The sequence below is a fragment of the Triticum aestivum genome, chromosome 7B, assembly GCF_018294505.1.
Source record: "Triticum aestivum cultivar Chinese Spring chromosome 7B, IWGSC CS RefSeq v2.1, whole genome shotgun sequence".
Classification (NCBI taxonomy): Eukaryota; Viridiplantae; Streptophyta; class Magnoliopsida; order Poales; family Poaceae; genus Triticum; species Triticum aestivum.
Genome location: NC_057813.1, coordinates 41,730,936 through 41,751,398, shown reverse-complemented (window position 1 = coordinate 41,751,398; position 20,463 = coordinate 41,730,936).

Sequence of the window (20,463 nt, the reverse complement as noted above, 5' to 3'; positions counted from 1 at the left end):
ATTTTAAAACCACTAGTGCGAACATGCAGAGTAGCAATGAAGACCAAACACAGGATATTGAGGACATCTTCAAGGAGCGTGGAAAGTTAAAGAGGAGCTGCACCGAACCTGTAAAACGAGCTTTGGTAAATAACATGCTTTCAATTACTTTCATTTAGCCTCGTGTTCTTCGATGTGTATATGTTGTAGTTTCTGTTTCTCTTAAGCCTGGTGTTCTTTGATGTGTAATAAGAAGAGTCTTAATCATCCTAATGCTTTCTTTTTTAGCTTGATGTAGGAAGTGGGTGTTCTCACATTGTAGCTTGTTTTTATTTATTTTTCCTTTCGAATTCACTTCTCCGAGTTCTGTTTATCTGGCTTATACTAAATGGATCTGGGTTGCTCTGAGTATTGATCTAAAAAAGAAGTAACTTCATGTCAGGATGCAGTTCCTGCGAGGACGGAAGTATGGTCAACCTCGAGATCATGCTTCCAAAATGAGGTTGGATTACACACAAGGTGCCAGTTCCCTAATGATGCTGGATTAGACACAAGGTGAAAATTCCTAGATGATGCTGGATTACACACAAGCCAGGTGGAGTCGTCAGCTGTTCGTGTCCTCGTGGCTCTAGTAAAGGCTGAAAGAAAGCATGCAACAGCCCTTTTGAATGTAGATGAGTTCCTGAAGAAGCGGAAAGAGCAATCAGATGCTCTCTTCACCCAAGCCAAAGAAGAGATGGAAGAAGCCAGAAATAAGCTAGCAGAGGCAGAGCAGGCTAGGCGTCTCCTGCTATCTAAAATTGTTGTCAATACAAAATTTCCTTCATAATAGCTAGGTTCAAATGTTTATCTAGTCAGCATGCCTGTTGTGATGTCCGTGCATCTATCGATGTGGCACAAAAAAAATTTTGGGTCATGTAATAACAACAATTACTTTCCAAACAATAACAAACGAAGCAGTCTTAAGCTGGTTGCACGTGGCGAGGAGGCGTGCTCAGCCGGGCCTGCAGCGAGTGGGGCCCTCTTGGCCGGCGCCCCGGTTCAATGCCTGCGCTATGAGAGGCCGCGTCTGTGTCAGAGCAATCACCCCCTCCATTCCTTTTTCTGTTTGGGTATAACAAAATCTCGTTTCGCATTCACATTTTACAAGTAAAATTCGTGGAAAAATTTTGACCCAAAATACGATGGGGACTAGTAACCAGAATGGAGGTAGTAGTTTTTTTAAAATCAAAGAAGGGTTTCCCCTTCCGATTTTCATTACTGAAAACCAACATCTAAATCTAAACCATAGTATTTGCCCTAGAACTACCAGGTTCAACATCTCACAACATAAACCCATACACCCATATGCCAAGGAGGTACGAAGTACTATGAATTCCATTTTCGCTCCATACCAATCATTCTAAAAACTACTTAGTACTTATAACGCGCCATTGAAAATTGGAACTCTTAACCCCACTAAAAATATGATATTTTAAACGTGGCTACTCGATCTGTGGCAAATGGCGAGCCACCGCCTCCAATTCATTCACCTGTGGTCCCGACCATCAACTCCTATGGATCAAATTATCACACGAGCTCACTATTCCCACAAAGGTGCTCCACCACGTACCCGGTACCCGCCAATGCAGCAATCGTGCACCTAGGGTTTCAGGGTATATTTGTTAATGTCGCCTTTACGTAACACTATGTGCGCGAGACAACAAGAGGCCGACTGCGTGCGTGCACCTCTTCTCTTTGTATATGTACTCCACCGTTTGTCTAGTGTCCAAAAAATTATAATAACTACTAGCAATGTGCCAATGCATCGCCACACGATCAAAGTAGAATAATATATATTCACCAATTTGATAGAAAAAAGTCTAGTTTTGAAATACGTATATCACTAAAAATATGTTATGTTTCACTCAAAATATATTCCTTTGGCAGTTTTGATGTGATAAGGGAGGAATGTTATTGGTTTCAAGATTCGAGAAGTGGTATATGTCTAATTTCTACTCTTACTAGCAAGATGCCCGTGCATTGCACGGAACATCAAGATCTTGTGGGAGAAAAGGATGAACGAGGGAAGGCCTGATCTGCAAATGTGGTGATGAGTGCGGGTAAATTGCCATATTTTTCTTCCTATCCGTCAGATATAAATAGGATGACCTACATTGCGGGATGGCAGGCCCACCATCATCACCAACTCTGTTTTTATCCCTACTCTTATAAAAAGCATTGTCGGTGATGATGGGTGCCTACCATCCTGCAATATAGCCCGTCCGATCTATATCTGACGGATAGGAAGGAAACTATGGCAGTTTTGCAAAAAGATACCCACACCCCTCTCCACAATTTGCAAATCCGGCCTTCCCTCGTTCATCCTTTCCCCCCACAAGAGAAACTACTCATACAAATGCATCTTGATGTTCCGTGCAACGCATGGGCATCTTGCTACTTGTTGCAAAAAGCCCATGTGTGTGTGAGAGAGAGGGAGAGTGGAGGAGGATGGAGTGCATATGTGACAAAGACACAAGGAGTGTGTGTGATAGGTATTATCTTAAAATGAGGCGATAGTGTGTGTGTGCATGATTGAGAGGGCGTGTCTCAAGAAGGGAAGAAAAATCTACATAGATACAAGGAGCGGGAGAGAGACATGTATGCAATAGTGGAAGCACAAGTGTTTGGGTGTATAATCCTGTCTAGAGGCTAGTCAATAAATGTTTGTGAGAGAAATACGAGTCGGGGTGCGAAAGCGAGAGTTGTGTGTGTGTGAGAGAGAGAGAAGGTAGTCAGGAAGGGGATTGGAAGCACGAGTGTGCGGGTGTATAAACCTATCTAGGGCTAGTCGATCAATGTTTGTGAGAGAAATATGAGTCGGGGTGCGAAAGCGAGAGTTTTGTGTGAGAGAGAGAGACGGTAGTCGGGAAGGGAGTGGAAGCACGATTGTGCGGGTGTATAAACCTATCGAGAGGCTAGTCGATAAATGTTTGTGAGAGAAATACGAGTCGGGGTGCGAAAGTGAGAGTTTTGTGTGTGTGTGAGAGAGAGACGGTAGTCGGGAAGGGGACTGGAAGCACGAGTGTGCGGGTGTATAAACCTATCTAGACGCTAGTCGGTAAATGTTTGTGAGAGAAATACGAGTCAGAGTGGGAAAGCGAGTGTTTTGTGTGTGGTCTGAGAGAGGCGGTAGTCGGGACGGGGAGTGGAAGCAGGAGTTGCGTGTGTGTGTGTGTATCTGTGTGTGAGAGAGAGATGGGGGGTTGTCTGATCGGTAAACAAATGAATAATGTCAGTCTGGGATGGAGACGAAAAGGAGACCGCAACAAATGTTGTGTCTACATGAGAGAGAGAGAGAGTAATTTTAGTGGTATGAGTCATATCCAGAGACATATAGGGTGTGTGAGAGAATCCCATAGAGAGAAATACAAAGTGAAAGACGAGTGGAGACTGTGTGTGTGGCGGTGAAAAAGAAAGCTTAGGTACCGAGTGATACCAGATAATAGTAGAGACGTGAGAGATAATGAAAACCATGTAATGTATAATGATAGGGAGAGTGTGACACTTCTCAAGGGAGACGTCGAGAGAGCATGTTTGCTAGGATAGGAGAAACATGAAGTGAGCGCGCGGGTGAGCTGGAGAAAAGAGAGTGATACCTACATGAAGGAGCATGCATGCGAGACAGATGGGCGTGAAAGGAGTGAACATAAAAGGGATTCAAATATTTGAATTCGAGACGATGATACATGTAATCCATACTCGAACCAAAATTGATCTATCAAACATGCATACTCATATGAATTCACGCACATCTATGTTATTTAATATGTAGATATTACTGATCCATACATTTTAATAGAACATAAATTGGTTAATTTTTTTGAATTCAACCTTAAGATTTTGAGATCATTGTATTTGTAAATCATATTATACATATAAAGGAGCAGAATTCTTTGTTATGCTTTTGAAAGTATATATAAAAATGATGTCTATAGAATGTAATTCCAATTGAAAATGGATCCCGCCCAGAAAAAAAGAATACAAACGGGATTCGAATTGAGTTGGCACGGTAAACATGCACTCTGCAAAATTTGAACAAAGCGGGGAAAGTCGCAGTAATCGCCCGAAACCAAAATCTGCGAGATGGAAATTACTACTGCCTATCCCTGCCACGCAAAGCCTATCTGCTGGATTTCTATAGGTTTCGATAGGGTAGGTTTGTAATTTCACCCAAACGTGACGTAACCGCCTCTCACTCGGATTCATACACGGTGGGCGCCAAAACACAGTGTGTCCTCGGCCAAAATCGACTCCCTCCCCGATTCATATTCATACACGGTGGGCGCCAAAAACAAACTCTCGTCGGCAAATATTCGGTGTATGTGAGATTACCGTCCTATCCCCAACCGACTAATATTGTTATGATGTAGTAGGAAATTTGAAACGGGGGCTAAGTTTGTAAATTTCCTCGCATTTGAGACAAGCGCACCCTGAATACATGGTTCCCCCCTTCGTCTCTATCTCCCTTTTCCCCATTCGTACTCTGTGGGCACCAAAACACCCTTTCCACCCCAGCCTCCTCCGTCCGTCGATGTCCGCCACCCCATCCACCGCCGTCCTCCTCTACCATGCCGGAGCTGATACCCCGACACTGCCGTCCATTACAAGAGATCGACCTCTCTCATCCACGGCTTCGGATCGGGACCCTTGCATCCCGTCCTCTCGCTTCATCCCCGTCGTCGTCCACCTTGTCGGTGCCGCACCTACGACCATCTTGTCCACCGCGCCCTGCCGCCACCGTCTACCCTCCTAGATCTGCTTCCATGATGCCGACAGCCATCGCTACCGCAGCACCGTCAAATTCCCAGCAGATGCATACACCGGCGCCGCACTAGAGGCGGTACTCTTTCGTATCTGCTCAACTTATTTATCGCAGCAAGAAAATAGATCGCCACTACTTTACTTTTATTTCTTGTCTTAGTTGCCAAGTCGCCTTTGTCCGGTTTACACCTTCAGATCCACCATGGCACGCTCAACACTACACTCCCAATGCTTATGGTTTTCCCCTTTTATATTCCACACTAGTTAAATCACAGTAGACTAAATTTCAAAATTGGGTCAGTCGATTTTACAGAGCTCGCCGGAGTTGGCCGGTGCGAACGAAGGGGCTCGGGTGGTTGTGGGGCCTCGCCGAATGAAGAAAACTCGATGTGGGTAGGGGGTGGGGGTGGCGGAGGAACACAGGCGGTGGGGGCCGGTGGTCGGCCGGCGGCCCGTGCGGTGTTCTGTATCGGAAGAATCAGAGACGAGGAAGAAGAAGGGTTAGGAGACATAGGATCTTCATCCAACCGCCTGAAATAGTCGAGAGACAGCTCGGAGTTGCGTTCTTAATGCGCTTTGGTTCATCATGTGTGGGCACTGCGCAACCAACATTTTATTATCCAAAATCTGCTTGCTCTTCTTTACCATGTTCCTCTTCCGTTCTTGTTTAATATGCACTCTCTCCGTTCCTAAATACAACTCTTTGTATAGATTCCACCATGGACTACATATGGAGCAAAATGAGTGAATCTACACTCTAAAATGTATCTAGATACATCTGGATGTGATCCATAGTGGAAATCTCTACCAAGACCTATATTTTGGAATGGAGGTAGTATGATAGTAGTACAGTATGTTCCTTGTACTGAAGATGAGCAGGGACATTTGCAGTGTAGAGGTCTATAGGGTCGGTTGTGATGGACACTTGAGCCTCTTTGATTCATAGGATTTTGTAAACATAGGAATAGGATTTGTAGAGACCTGCCCACTTCAATCCTATAAGAATAGCAAGGAAATGCGGGGAGCTGTGTCGCCTTTGAGAGTTACACTGATATTAATAGTACCGCACCTTTAATTGAAGAGAACTGGAATCCGAAGCCTTTCTAGCCGTACCGGAAGTACTAGCACATATATTCCAGCAAGTTCCACATTGCTGATTTTACTCTGATGCTTACGGTTTTCCCCGTCATATCTACACTATGATCTGTGTAGCTGCTTTGTGTTGCACTAGCAGCAGTCCACTCTTGAAGCTAAACACTGCAATGACTTACAAAATTGGCACCAAGGCATTGAGTGCCATTCTAGATGCAATGAAACTCATATGCTCCCCACCTGTTGATTCTTGTTCAGAATATCATCCTAATGACTCTTGTTCAAAGTTGCCACATATAGAGAGACAACATGGAATTGCATTTCTTTGGGCGATGTGATTCATCATGAGTGGGAAACCAACATTGTATGCAATGAAGCGGAACCCCAAAAATATGCTTCCTCTTCTGTTCTTTAACATGTTCCTCTTTGTTTATTCTGTATTTAGTACGTACAGTATGTTCCTTGTCAGGAAGGGGCGCAGGGACATATGCAGTCAACAACTGATAAAGCTGGCCTGTACGTGATCGATAGGCTTTCAATTACTAGCAGCAATACAACACCGTATTTTCAAGCCAGTTCCACTTTCCCGATTTATATATCGTGGTTATGGTGTACCCCTGTTATGTACTCTATGATCTTCCTAGTTGCCGTGTGCTCTTGTTATCATGGTTTGGCAATAAACTCTCTATACAGTATATTATGAACCTATCATCTGCCAACTATCCTTACTTCTGGAGCCTATTTTTTGTGTACTTGTGCCAGATTATATAAATGCACGCACCATATTACAGCACACATGATCTCTCTCATCAGAATCCAGTGATAGCACACAAGTGTTTACAGGGGCGCCCCTATATTTGAATATCATCTCACAACTATTTATGTTTTCATGGTTCTCAGATATTATACGCAATTACAGTGAATATCAGAATTAACGCATCAGAAGAATATTGTGGTACACTGCAATGACTTACAAAATTGGCACCAAGGCATTGAGTGCCATTCTGGATGCAATGAAACTCATACGCTCCCCACCTGTTGATTCTTGTTCAGAATATCATCCTAATGACTATTCTAACCTCGAGGAGTCAAAGGCAGATGGCCTGTCCTGTTCACCCATCAAGGTGCCCGTTCTAATTTGGCAAGGTTTTATTGATTGCGCGTATCTTGCATATGTTGTCTTGCATTTCTTCTACTTTGTTGCACCACCATCTGCTTAGTTTACTCATCATATATGTCAAGATGCCATGCCCATCCATTATCAATACATATTCCATCTATCATCATACCAAGTTTTTCCACTCAAATGCTGTTCTTGTGCATCAGACATCAAAAAGTAAGAGGGTGATTGCCGAACCTGAAGGAGCACCAGCAAAGTCCTTGAAAAATGTGCTGGTGCCGGAGAAATCAGACAGCACCCCACTTATATTGGTTGTACAACCAGTGACACAAAACGTAGGACCGACTCCAGCAGACTGTACCCATACTTCACTAGCCACACCACTAGCCCCACCACACAGGACCTGCACTCAAGCAAAAGGTATACCGATTTCATTTGCCATAGCACCAGCTGTACCACAGAAAAATCCCACTCCAGCGAAACGTACAGCAAGTCCACCAGCCGAAGACCTATCCCAACTGCAGAGACGGCCAATTCCTGCAGATTGGAACCCCATTCCATTTATTCCCTATTTAAAAGACAATGCTTTCAATGTTGTAAGGGACTACGTGCATATATTCCCATCATGGGAAGATTATAGTGAAGACAAACACCATTTTCACATATTCCTGTCCATCTTACGTGTAAGTGCTATTATTCATGGTTATTATTTTCCTGTTTTCTGCTGATTGAACACATCAATGATTTACATTACATTGTTGTAACTAGGCGAGGGTCAATCTGGATAGTCATGACGAGCAAAGCTTGCTTGTGCTTTTCAGGGAAGCATTGCAGCAGTATCGGCGTTACCTGAGGAAATCACACTTTGATGGCAAGTCTATAAACGAATTTCCGATGAAGTCTCATGTGCTAAATTTAGAAGACATTGAATGGAAAAACCTTGTTATGCACTGGTCTCATTCCCAGGATGAGGTACTGTCTATGAAATCACATGACAATTTGAACTTCTACTTTTCCGCATGTGCCTTACGGATCTTTTTGGCAGGAAATCTGCTCGAAGAAGAATTCCTGATATCACAAATATGCTGCCCGCTGCTTTGCTCTTGTTAGTACATGTTGTCCTGTATCACTGTACTTGCATACCTACCCGGTTCATTATGTGACAGCAGTATGCATGATAGCTCGCTTATCAATTGTTCGCTCCAAATTATCTAATCTGTATGAATGGTTACATTAGTGTAAAATATATCCAATGCCAATGAATTTTTTTAGCTCTGCATTGTTCTTGTAAGTACATGTTGTCCTTTATCAGTGTACTTATATTGACAGGTAGTTGTTCATGTACCATCACTCTGCAGCTTATTTTCCTTTGCCCTCCATTTTCTACACATCAGATCTATATTTACTCTTACCATAAGGTTGGTACTGAAGAAGTTTAGCTGTGCATTGCTCTTGGCTGTGCCTTTTGCCTCTATCGCTGCACATACATTTATAGCTACTTGGTTATGTAGCATCACTCTTCATCTTATCTTAAATATTCTCCATTTTTCGTATATTATCACATCTATATTTACTCTTAACAAAATGTAGAATAAAGGCAATGCTTATGAAGAAGATTCTGTGGTAAACTTCTTGAATTGCCCCCCCCCCCATCAGCATGGACAAGGGCTTTATAGAGCCTGTCTTCACCAGTAATGTAAGTTTGTCCTTTTCAAGCCTTCAAACTTTGTTGTGTATATTTGGTTAGGCATGACTGCAACAGCTGTTTATTTTTGGTGTTTGCATCAAATTGCATGTTTAAAGTTTATTATGTAGTTCATAAACAAAAGTTTGTCCTTCTCAATTTAAGTTTTCAGTTGTCCTTCTTCATACCATGTAAATTAAACTATACAGAGCAAGTGATCTTCTTTTGCACTGCATGTATGCTTCTGTTCTTCATCTGTAATCCAGTAGTGTGGTGAACCTATCCACTATAGCACAATGTCATATTCTGCAATGTCTTAACTATGAACAATGTCATATCATTCTACTATTATTTAAACCATCTCTTTATTTGCCATTCTGAAATGGGATAAATTGACATCACACTAACCATTGATACTTATGAGTTCTTGATCTGTAATCCAGTGGTGTTGTGAAGCTGCCATCTCCTTCACAATGTCATTTCCTGCCATGTCTTGACCTGAACAATACCATATTGTGTTAATGCAATTTCAAACTGTGTCACTTTATTCGTCAGTAAGAAATGTGATGAATTGTCAGCACTGATACTTTTATGTGCAAAACATGTCATCTGTCTGCTTGTTTATCTTTCAGAGTGAGGAAGATATAAGTGTTGAACAAGTGCAGTCTCATCATCTTGCTGAGCTGCTTGCGCTGCAGCTCCCCAGCAGGGCTAACCTTTCTTGAACTCTATTGAAGTGCTGTCGGTTTTGTATATTATTTTGTCGGCGTGTTTATTTGCACTAGTGGTGATCTTTGATGCCCAGTGTATGTAATCTGCTGTCTGTTTGTGCTTATTATCATAGTGGCGAACTTTGATGCCAGTGGATGTAATATGCCATAATTTCTTTATTGTATACTCCAGGTTTTTTCTTATTCACGATGCTGCAGTTATTTTACTGTATATATATCCTGTCTTCGCAGTAAACCGGCCAAACTGTAAAATTATGGTACATAATCGGGCCGTCATGCAATCACGATGTATGATCCGCATCATGGGCCCCGTCATCTTGGTCCGTTAAACGGCCAAAAGTAAACTGGCCCACTAGTAGATAAGGGCCTTTAATAGGCCGAGTAAACCCCGACCCTCTTTTTGCAACAAAACTCAACGGGCTTTTAGGTGGCTGAGAAGTAGGTTGGGCCTGAAACATGCCGAACAGCTCACGGGCCGGCAGCAGCACAAAATGGACCCCAACCCATGAATGTGTGAATCAAATCACGGGCTTTTAACAGGCCAAAATTGTGTCGGTCCTTGTTTGGCCCAATCGCTGCGAGCAGGCCGGATGCAAACCGGGCCGTAGTTAGGCCCAACTATATGACGGGCTTTTAACAGGCCGAAATTAATATAGGGACAAAATGTTAAACGGGCCCTTAATAGGCCGAAACTAATATCAGGCCGAATTACTAAATGGGCCTTTAGCAAGTGGGCCCAAAAGCATAGCATCCAGTTGACGGGCCGAATCTGATATGGGCCATAATTTAGCCCAAAGCCTCTTAAAGGGCCGGACCTGATCTGGGCCGTAATTTGACCTAGAACGTGGTAGGATTTTAACGGGCCGGATCTCATATGGGCCATTAGTAGGCCCAAAACATGGCAGGCCATTAATGGACCGGATCAAATATGGGCCGGCATTTGGCCCAAAACATGGCAGCCAGTTAATGGGCCGGCCTACTAGGGTCATCGAAATCTTGTGGGCCTATAGCTGGGCCGGCCCATTAATGTCGGCAAAATCTCGTGGGCCTTTAGCTGGGCTGGCCCATTATGATCCGCAAGAATCTTGTGGGCCTTTACCTGGGCCGGCCCATTATGGCACACGAAAATCTTGTGGGCCTTTACCTGGGTCGGCCCATTATGGCCCGTAAAATCTTGTGGGCCGTTAGCTGGGCCAGCCCATTATGGTCCGCAAAATCTCATGGGCCTTTAGCTGGGCTGACCCATTATGGTCCTCAAAATCTTGTGGCCCTTTAGTTGGGCCGGCCCATTTAAACTTGATGGGCCGGTCCACGTGTCAACATATCATAGGCGTGTCTGGCCCATTGGATGAGTGACACCTATGCCAACACGGAGCTGACACGTGTCTCCTCCAGCCAATGATGATTTTACACGTGGAAAATCCCCATTGGTCGGGGCTGTTAACGGGTTATCGGATCCAAAACCCAGCCCGATAGCTTAACGGTGTTCCGTTACGATGGATGCCACGTGTCGGTCACCCTTGACGAAAGCACTCCTGTGACACGCGATTTATCATCATGGAAGTGGACACTTCCGTGATGATAATTTTGGTAATGCCATGGAACACTTCTACGACAGCACATGTATGACTATCTTGATTCTGTCATAAAATCGTCATGGATGTACATGCATGACAGAAAACGCGACCTACTGTGACAAACACGTCTCATCACGGAAGTGTATTTTTTTTGTAGTGTTGGATGAAAAAGATGATGAGGAGAGCGAAAAACAAAAGGAGGAAGAGCGGATTAGCTACCCGTGCCCACCTTCTAAAGAGAGTAACTCTTCAACTTATACATTGTTTAATTTCCCTTCGTGCTTACCAAAGGATTATTACTATGATGATTGTTATGATCCCGTTGATTCTGTTGAAATACCCCTTTTTGATGATGCTTGCTATGCTTGTGGCCAAGATGTCAATATGAATTATGCTTATGGAGATGAACTTTTTATAGTTCCTTATGTTAAACATAAAATTCTTGCTATTGCACCCACGCATGATAGTCCTATTATCTTTTTGAATTCTCCCAATTACACTATATCAGAGAAGTTTGTGCTTATTAAGGATTATATTGATGGGTTGCCTTTTACCATTACACATGATGATTTTGATAGATATAACATGCATGTGCTTGCTGCTCCTACTTGCAATTTTTATGAGAGAGGAACTATATCTCCACCTCTCTAAGTTTCCAATATGATAAAATTGCAAGAAACTGCTTACACTATGCATTGGCCTTTACTTGGTGTGCATGAATTGTTCTTTTATGACATGCTAATGCAGAGGAAGAGAGTTAGACTTCATTGTTGCATGATATATGTTACTTTGTGCTCACTACTAAATCACAAATCATTGTTAATTAAAATTGGCTTTGATATACCTTGGGATCCAGGTGGATTCATTACTTGAGCACTATATGCCTAGCTTAATGACTTTAAAGAAAGTGCTGCCAGGGAGACACCTCGGAAGTTTTAGAGAGTCATTTATTTATGGTGAGTGCTTTTATATAGTCTAAAAAATAAAGAGGGGAACCCAAAACTTTTCAAAAAGGAAAGTGAAAGTGAGAAAGACAAGCATTGTTGAAGTGGGAGAGCTCCTTGAACTTTGTTCATGCTCACGGAAACTTTGTGAATCTTAATTACCAAAACTTTTCATAAAAAATAATTACCCCCTAGTACAATTCCATTGTATTATAAAAACAATGTGCCAAGGTTTGCCTTTAGGATGTTTACAATGCTTGTTGGTTTGCACGGTGCAGGACAGAAACTTTGGCCATAGTGCGCGATTTTACATTTTTTTACTGGAATGTCAAATGGTTTTAATTCCTTTTGCACTGTCTTGCTGTACAAATTGTTTATTTTTCCTATTTTGGTAGAATTTTTGGGGTACCAGAAGTATGGTGAATGTTCAGATTGCTACAGACTGTTCTGTTTTTCACAGATTCTGTTTTTGATGCATAGTTTACTTATTTTGATGAAACTATCAATTTTCTAGTAGTGCATTAAGCCATGAAAAAGTTATATTACAGTAGACACAATGCAAAAACAAAATATGAATTGGTTTGCAATAGTACTTAGAGTAGTGATTTACTTTATTATAATAACGGATCCTACTGAGTTTTCTGTTGAAGTTTTGTGTGGATGAAGTGTTTGATCGAGGAGGTCTCGATATGAGGAAAAGGAAGAGAGAGACAAGAGCTCAAGCTTGGGTATTCCCAAGGCACCCCAAGTAAATATTCAAGGAGACTCAAGCGTCTAAGCTTGGGGATGCCCCGGAAGGCATCCCCTCTTTCTTCAACAAGTATCGGTATGCTTTCGGATTCGTTTCGTTCATGCGATATGTGCAAATCTTGGAGCGTCTTTTGCATTTAGTTTTCACTTTTCTTTTATGCACCATGCTGGTATGAGATAGTCCTTGGTTGATTTATAGAATGCTCATTGCACTTCACTTAAATCTTTTGAGTATGGCTTTATAGAATGCTTCATATGCTTCGCTTATATCATTTGAAGTTTGGATTGCCTGTTTCTCTTCACATAGAAAACCGCCATTTGTACAATGCTCTTTTGCTTCAATTATATTTGTTAGAGCGTGGGCATATATTTTGTAGAAAGAATTAAACTCTCTTGCTTCACTTATATCTATTTAGAGAGATGACAGGAATTGGTCATTCACATGGTTAGTCATAAAATCCTACATAAACTTGTAGATCGCTGAATATGATATGTTTGATTCCTTGCAATAGTTTTGCGATATAAAGATGGTGATATTCGAGTCATGCTAGTGGGTAGTTGTGGATTAGTAGAAATACTTGTGTTGAGGTCTGTGATTCCCGTAGCATGCACGTATGGTGAACCGTTATGTAATGAAGTTGGAGCATCAGGTATTTATTGATTGTCTTCCTTATGAGTGGCGGTCGGGGACGAGCGATGGTCTTTTCCTACCCATCTATCCCCCTAGGAGCATGCGTGTAGTACTTTGTTTCGATAACTAATAGATTTTTGCAATAAGTATGTGAGTTCTTTATGACTAATGTTGAGTCCATGGATTATACGCACTCTCACCCTACCATCATTGCTAGCCTCTTCGGTACCGTGCATTGCCCTTTCTCACCTCGAGATTTGGTGCAAACTTCGCCGGTGCATCCAAACCCCGTGATACGATACGCTCTATCATACATAAGCCTCCTTATATCTTCCTCAAAACAGCCACCATACCTACCTATCATGGCATTTCCATAGCCATTCCGAGATATATTGCCATGCAACTGCCATCATCATCATATTCATGACTTGAGCATTCATTGTCATATTGCCTTGCGTGATCGTAAGATAGCTAGCATGATGTTTTCATGGCTTGTCTGTTTTTTGATGTCATTGCTATGCTAGATCATTTCACATCCCGGTACAGCGCCGGAGGCATTCATATGGAGTCATATCTTTGTTCTAGTATCGAGTTGTAAGATCGAGTTGTAAGTAACTAAAAGTGTGATGATCATCATTATAGAGCATTGCCCCATAAAAAATAAAAAAAGAGAGAGGCCAAAGAAACCTAAATAAAAAAAGGGGGCCAAAGAAGCCCGCCCAAAAAAGAAAAAAAAGAAAGGGGCAATGTTACTATCCTTTTACCACACTTGTGCTTCAGAGTAGCACCATGTTCTTCATATACAGAGTCTCCTATGTTATCACTTTCATATACTAGTGGGAATTTTCATTACAGAACTTCGCTTGTATATTCCAACGATGGGCTTCCTCAAATGCCCTAAGTTTTCATGAGCAAGCAAGTTGGATGCACACCCACTTAGTTTTCAGTTTGAGCTTTCATACACTTATAGCTCTTAGTGCATCCGTTGCATGGCAATCCCTACTCCTCGCATTGACATCAATTGATGGGCATCTCCGTAGCCCGTTGATTAGCCGCGTCAATGTGAGACTTTCTCCCTTTTTGTCTTCTCCACATAACCCCCACCATCATATTCTATTCCACCTATAGTGCTATATCCATGGCTCACGCTCATGTATTGCGTGAAAGTTGAAAAGGTTGGAGAACATCAAAAGTATGAAACAATTGCTTGGCTTGTCATCGGGGTTGTGCATGATTTGAATATTTTGTGTGATGAAGATGGAGCATAGCCAGACTATATGATTTTGTAGGGATAACTTTCTTTGGCCATGTTGTTTTGAAAAGACATGATTGCTTTATTACTACGCTCGAAGTATAATTGTTCTTATGTCAAATGATAGACTATTGCTTTCAATCACTCATGTCTTAATATTCATGCCATGATTAGATCACATGATCAAGATTATGCTAGGTAGCATTCCACATCAAAAGTTACCTTTTTTATCATTTACCTACTCGAGGATGAGCAGGAATTAAGCTTCGGGATGTTGATACGTCTCCGTCGTATCTATAATTTTTGATTGTTCCATGCTAATATTATTCAACTTTCATAAACTTTTGGCAACTTTTTATAGTATTTTTAGGACTAACATATTGATCAAGTGCCCAGTGTCAGTTCCTGTTTGTTGCATGTTTTATGTTTCGCAGAAACCCCATATCAAATGGAGTCCAAACGGAATAAAAACGGACAAAGAATATTGTTGGAATATTTGTGATTTTCTGGAAGAAAAATCAACGCGAGACGGTGCCGAGGGGTCCACGAGGCATGGGGGCACGCCTGCCTTCCCTGGGCGCGCCCCTGACCCTCGTGGGCACCCCGTAAGGCGGTTGACGCTCTTCTTTTGCCGCAAGAAAGCTAATTTTCAGAGAAAAATCTGGGCAAAGGTTTCAATCCAATCGGAGTTACGGATCTCCGGATATATAAGAAAACAGTGAAAGGGCAGAATCTGGGAACGCGGAAATAGAGAGAGATAGAGAGATAGATCCAATCTCGGAGGGGCTCTCGCCCCTCCCACGCTATGGGAGCCAAGGACCAGAGGGTAAACCCTTCTCCCATCTAGGGAGGAGGTCAAGGAAGAATAAGAAGAAGGGGGGCTCTCTCCCCCTCGCTTCCGGTGGCGCCGGAGCGCTGCCGGGCGCCATCATCATCATCACGATCTACACCAACACCTCCGTCATCTTCACCAACATCTCCATCACCTTCCCCCTTCTACATTCAGCGGTCCACTCTCCCGCAACCCGATGTACCCTCTACTTGAACATGGTGCTTTCTGCTTCATATTATTATCCAATGATGTGTTGCCATCCAATGATGTCTGAGTAGATTTTCATTGTCCTACCGGTGATTGTTGAATTGCTATGATTGGTTTAATTTGCTTGTGGTTATGTTGCTGTCCTATTGTGCCCTCCGTGTCGCGCAAGCGTGAGGGATTCCCACTGTAGGGTGTTGCAATATATTCATGATTCGCTTATAGTGGGTTGCTTGAGTGACAGAAGAATAAACCCGAGTAAGGGGGTTGTGGTGTATGGGATAAAGGGGACTTGATGCTTTAATGCTATGGTTGGGTTTTACCTTAATAATCTTTAGTAGTTGCGGATGCTTGCTAGAGTTCCAATCATAAGTGCATATGATTCAAGAACAGAAAGTATGTTAGCTTATGCCTCTCCCACATAAAACTTGCTATCGGTCTAGTAAAGTAGTCAATTGCTTAGGGACAATTTCACAACTCCTACCACCACTTTTCCACACTCGCTATATTTACTTTATTGCTTCTTTATCTAAACATCCCCTACTTTTTATTTACATACCTTTTATTATCTTGCAATTCTATCCAACAACACCTACAAAGTCCTTCTAGTTTCATACTTGTTTTAGTTAAAGCGAACGTTAAGCATGCGTAGAGTTGTATCGGTGGTCGATAGAACTTGAGGGAATATTTGTTCTACCTTTAGCTCCTCGTTGGGTTCGACACTCTTACTTATCGGAAGAGGCTACAATTGATTCCCTATACTAGTGGGTTATCACTCATCATATTAGGACAAATTTTATAACCATAGCAAATACCATGCTGTTCTGAAAGACTCTCAAAATAATATAAGTGAAGCATGAGAGATCAATAATTTCTACAAAATGAAACCACCGCCGTGCTCTAAAAGATATAAGTGAAGCACATAGAGCAAAATTATGTAGCTCAAAAGATATAAGTGAAGCACATAGAGTATTCTAATAAATTCTGAATCATGTGTGTCTCTCCCAAAAGGTGTGTACAGCAAGGATGATTGTGGTAAACTAAAAAGGAAAACTTATATATACAAGATGCTCCAAGCAAAACACACATCATGTGGTGAATAAAAATATAGCTCCAAGTAAAGTAACTGATAGACGAAGACGAAAGAGGGGATGCCTTCCGGAACATCCCCAAGCTTAGGCTTTTGGTTGTCCTTGAATATCTTGGGGTGCCATGGTCATCCCCAAGCTTAGGCTCTTGCCACTCCTTATTCCATAATCCATCAAATCTTTACCCAAAACTTGAAAACTTCACAACACAAAACTCAACAGGAAATCTCATGAGCTCTGTTAGTGCAAGAAAGAAAAACCACCACTTAAGGTACTGTAATGAACTCATTCTTTATTTATATTTGTGTTAAACCTACTGTATTCCAACTTCTCTATAGTTCATACCCCCCGATACTAGCCATAGATTCATCAAAATAAGCAAACAACACACGAAAAACAGAATCTGCCAAAAATAGAATAGTCTGTAGCAATCTGTAACTTTTGAATACTTCTGGAACTCTAAAAATCCTACCAAAATAGTACGTCTTAGGTAATTTGTCTACTGATCTACTGCAAAACGAATCAACTCAAAAGCACGTTTCTGTGATTTATTAGGATTTTTCTCGTGAGTGCAAAAGTTTCTGTTTTTCAGCAAAATCAAGTTAACTTTCACCCAAGATGATCCTATAGGTTCTACTTGGCACAAACACTAATTAAAACATAAAACCACATCTAAACAGAGGCTAGATTAATTATTTATTACTAAACAGGAACAAAAAGCAAGGAACAAAAAAATTGGGTTGCCTCCCAACAAGCGCTATCGTTTAAGCTCCTAGCTAGGCATAAAAGCGAGGATACATTTAATTATTGCCATCTTTAGTTTTCAATTTTTTAGCGGAGTCATACTCGAACTCGGAAATTTTTAGATCTAAAGAATCCAACTGCTTATTGCAAATAGTAATCAACATATTCATGCGGTGAAAATTTTCACTAACACTTTTAAGAGGTTCAAGAGACTTTTGTAAGATTTTTGTTACTTTGCAAATCTTTCCAAAACCTTGTGTCTCTTACTGGGTATGATGTGCCCCCCCCTTTTTTGAGATAGTGTTCCCACTATTCCTTCTATAATTTCATGCGCAATACTGGGATCAATTTCGATAAAATTTCCTTTGGCAACACAATCCAAGAGTTGTCTATGGGACATATTTAATCCAACATAAAAATTGCAAAGTAAAATTCTAAAATTCACCTCTAAGGTGCAGTTACGATAGGATTCCATCATCCTATACCAAGCATCTTTTAAGTTTTCTCCTTGTCTTTGCTTGAAGTGAAGAACTTCAAATTCAAGAGACAAAGGAGCAGATAAGGGATTAGCCATGATGACAAAATAAACGATCTAACACACGAGCACACAAGAGGCAAGCGAAAAAGAGGCGAACGGAAAAGAGAGGGCAAATAAAACGGCAAGGGTGAAGTGGGGCAGAGGAAAATGAGAGGCAAATGGCAAATAATGTAATGCGAGGGAGATGAGTTTGTGATGGGTACTTGGTATGTCTTGACTTGAGCGAAAACCTCCCCGACAACGGTGCCAGAAATCCTTCTTGCTACCTCTTGAGCACGCGTTGGTTTTTCCCTTGAAGAGGAATGGGTGATGTAGCAAAGTAGCATAAGTATTTCCCTTAGTTTTCTAGAACCAAGGTATCAATCCAGTAGGAGGCTCCACGCAAGTCCCTCGTACCTACACAAACAAACAAGAACCTCGCAACCAACGTGATAAAGGGGTTGTCAATCTCTTCACGGCCACTTACGAAAGTGAAACCTGATAGAGATAATAAGATAAGATAAATATTTTGGTATTTTTATGATATAGATTGAAAAGTAAAGATTGCAAAATAAAGGAGATCGGAAACTTATATGATAGAAAATAGACCCAAGGGCCATAGATTTCACTAGTGGCTTCTCTCAAGATAGCATAAGTATTACGGTGGGTGAACAAATTACTGTCGAGCAATTGATAGAAAAGTGCATAATTATGAGAATTTCTAGGCATGATCATGTATGTAGGCATCACGTCCGCAACAAGTAGACCAACTCCTGCCTGCATCTACTACTATTAATCCACGCATCGACCGCTATCCAGCATGCATCTAGAGTATTAAGTTCATAAGAACAGAGTAACGCATTAAGCAAGATAACATGATGTAGAGGGATAAACTCAAGCAATATGATATAAACCCCATCTTTTTATCCTCGATGGCAACGATACAATACGTGCCTTGCTGCCCCTACTGTCACTGGGAAAGGACACTGCAAGATTGAACACAAAGCTAAGCACTTCTCTCATTGTAAGAAAGATCAATCAAGTAGGCCAAACCAAACTGATAATTCGAAGAGACTTGCAAAGATAACCAATCATACATAATAGAATTCAGAGGAGATTCAAATATGTCTCATCGATAAACTTGATCATAAACCCACAATTCATCGGATCCCGACAAACACACCGCAAAAAGAGTTGCATCGAATAGATCTCCAAGAAGACCGAGGAGAACTTTGTATTGAGATTCAAAGAGAGAGAAGAAGCCATCTAGCTAATAACTATGGACCCGAAGGTCTGTGGTAAACTACTCACAACTCATCGGAGAGGCCTTGGCGATGATCTAGAAGCCCTCCGTGATCTATTCCCCCTCTGGCAAAGCACTGGAAAAGGCTCCAAGATGGGATCTCACGGGTACAGAAGGTTGCGGCGGTGGAAATTTTGTTTCGTGGTGCTCCTGGATGTTTTCGTGGTACATAGATATATATAGGCAAAGGAAGTCAGTCAGGGGAGCCACGAGGGGCCCACGATGCAGGGGCGCCCCCCCTAGGGCGCGCCGTCCACCCTCGTGGCCGCTTCGGCTGCTTCTTAACTTCTACTCTAAGTCTCCTGGATTGCATTTGTTCCAAAAAGATCGCTCCCGAAGGTTTCATTCCGTTTGGAGTCCGTTTGATATTCCTTTCCTTCGAGATACCGAAATAGGCTAAAAAAACAACAATTTGGGTTGGGCCTCCGGTTAGTAGGTTAGTCCCAAAAATGATATAAAAGTGTATAGTAAAGCCCATAAACATCCAAAATGGGTAATATACTAGCATGGAACAATCAAAAATTATAGATACGTTGGAGACGTATCAAGTACCAATCCTGGAGATTACATGACCGACAATGATGCACTAATTTTTGAAACAATGGAGGTGGACACATTAAGATTCTAGCACGGGAAGCCCCTCGTCAGACCTGGTACTTCCCTAACAACAATGATGTGAAGATTCCATGATTGGTACATGGACATCTGTAGGAAGTCTGGGAAAAATACTTTGACGCTTATAGTTAAAGAGGAGCACGACCTCGTTGGAATTGATCTGTTGTCTGTTCCATATGAGGAGTTCTTCCAGTTTTTCAATCAAAAGGACCTCGATAAAACAATCATCACTTGCTACTGTCTATAAGTACTACTTCTATGTAATTAATTAAGTCTCTATATATACCTCAGCTCTTTCATTGCATGTATATATAATTATCCTCACTATATTATGCAGATTGAAGATCGCCGAATTGAAGAAAAGACAAATAGGGGTTCATTAACACAAATCTCATGGATGAATTGAGTGTTAAACATGATGCCAAACTAACCGAGGCCAACTTGCTCACATCATTACTTCGAAATCAATACACAGATACAATACTCTTTCCTTCCAAATACAAGTGATTGTTACTGTCTTGTGCATATTCGGCTTCCCTTATTACTTGAGGTTATAGTAATGTAACAGATGAGTTATGCATGCGTGCGCAACTTCCA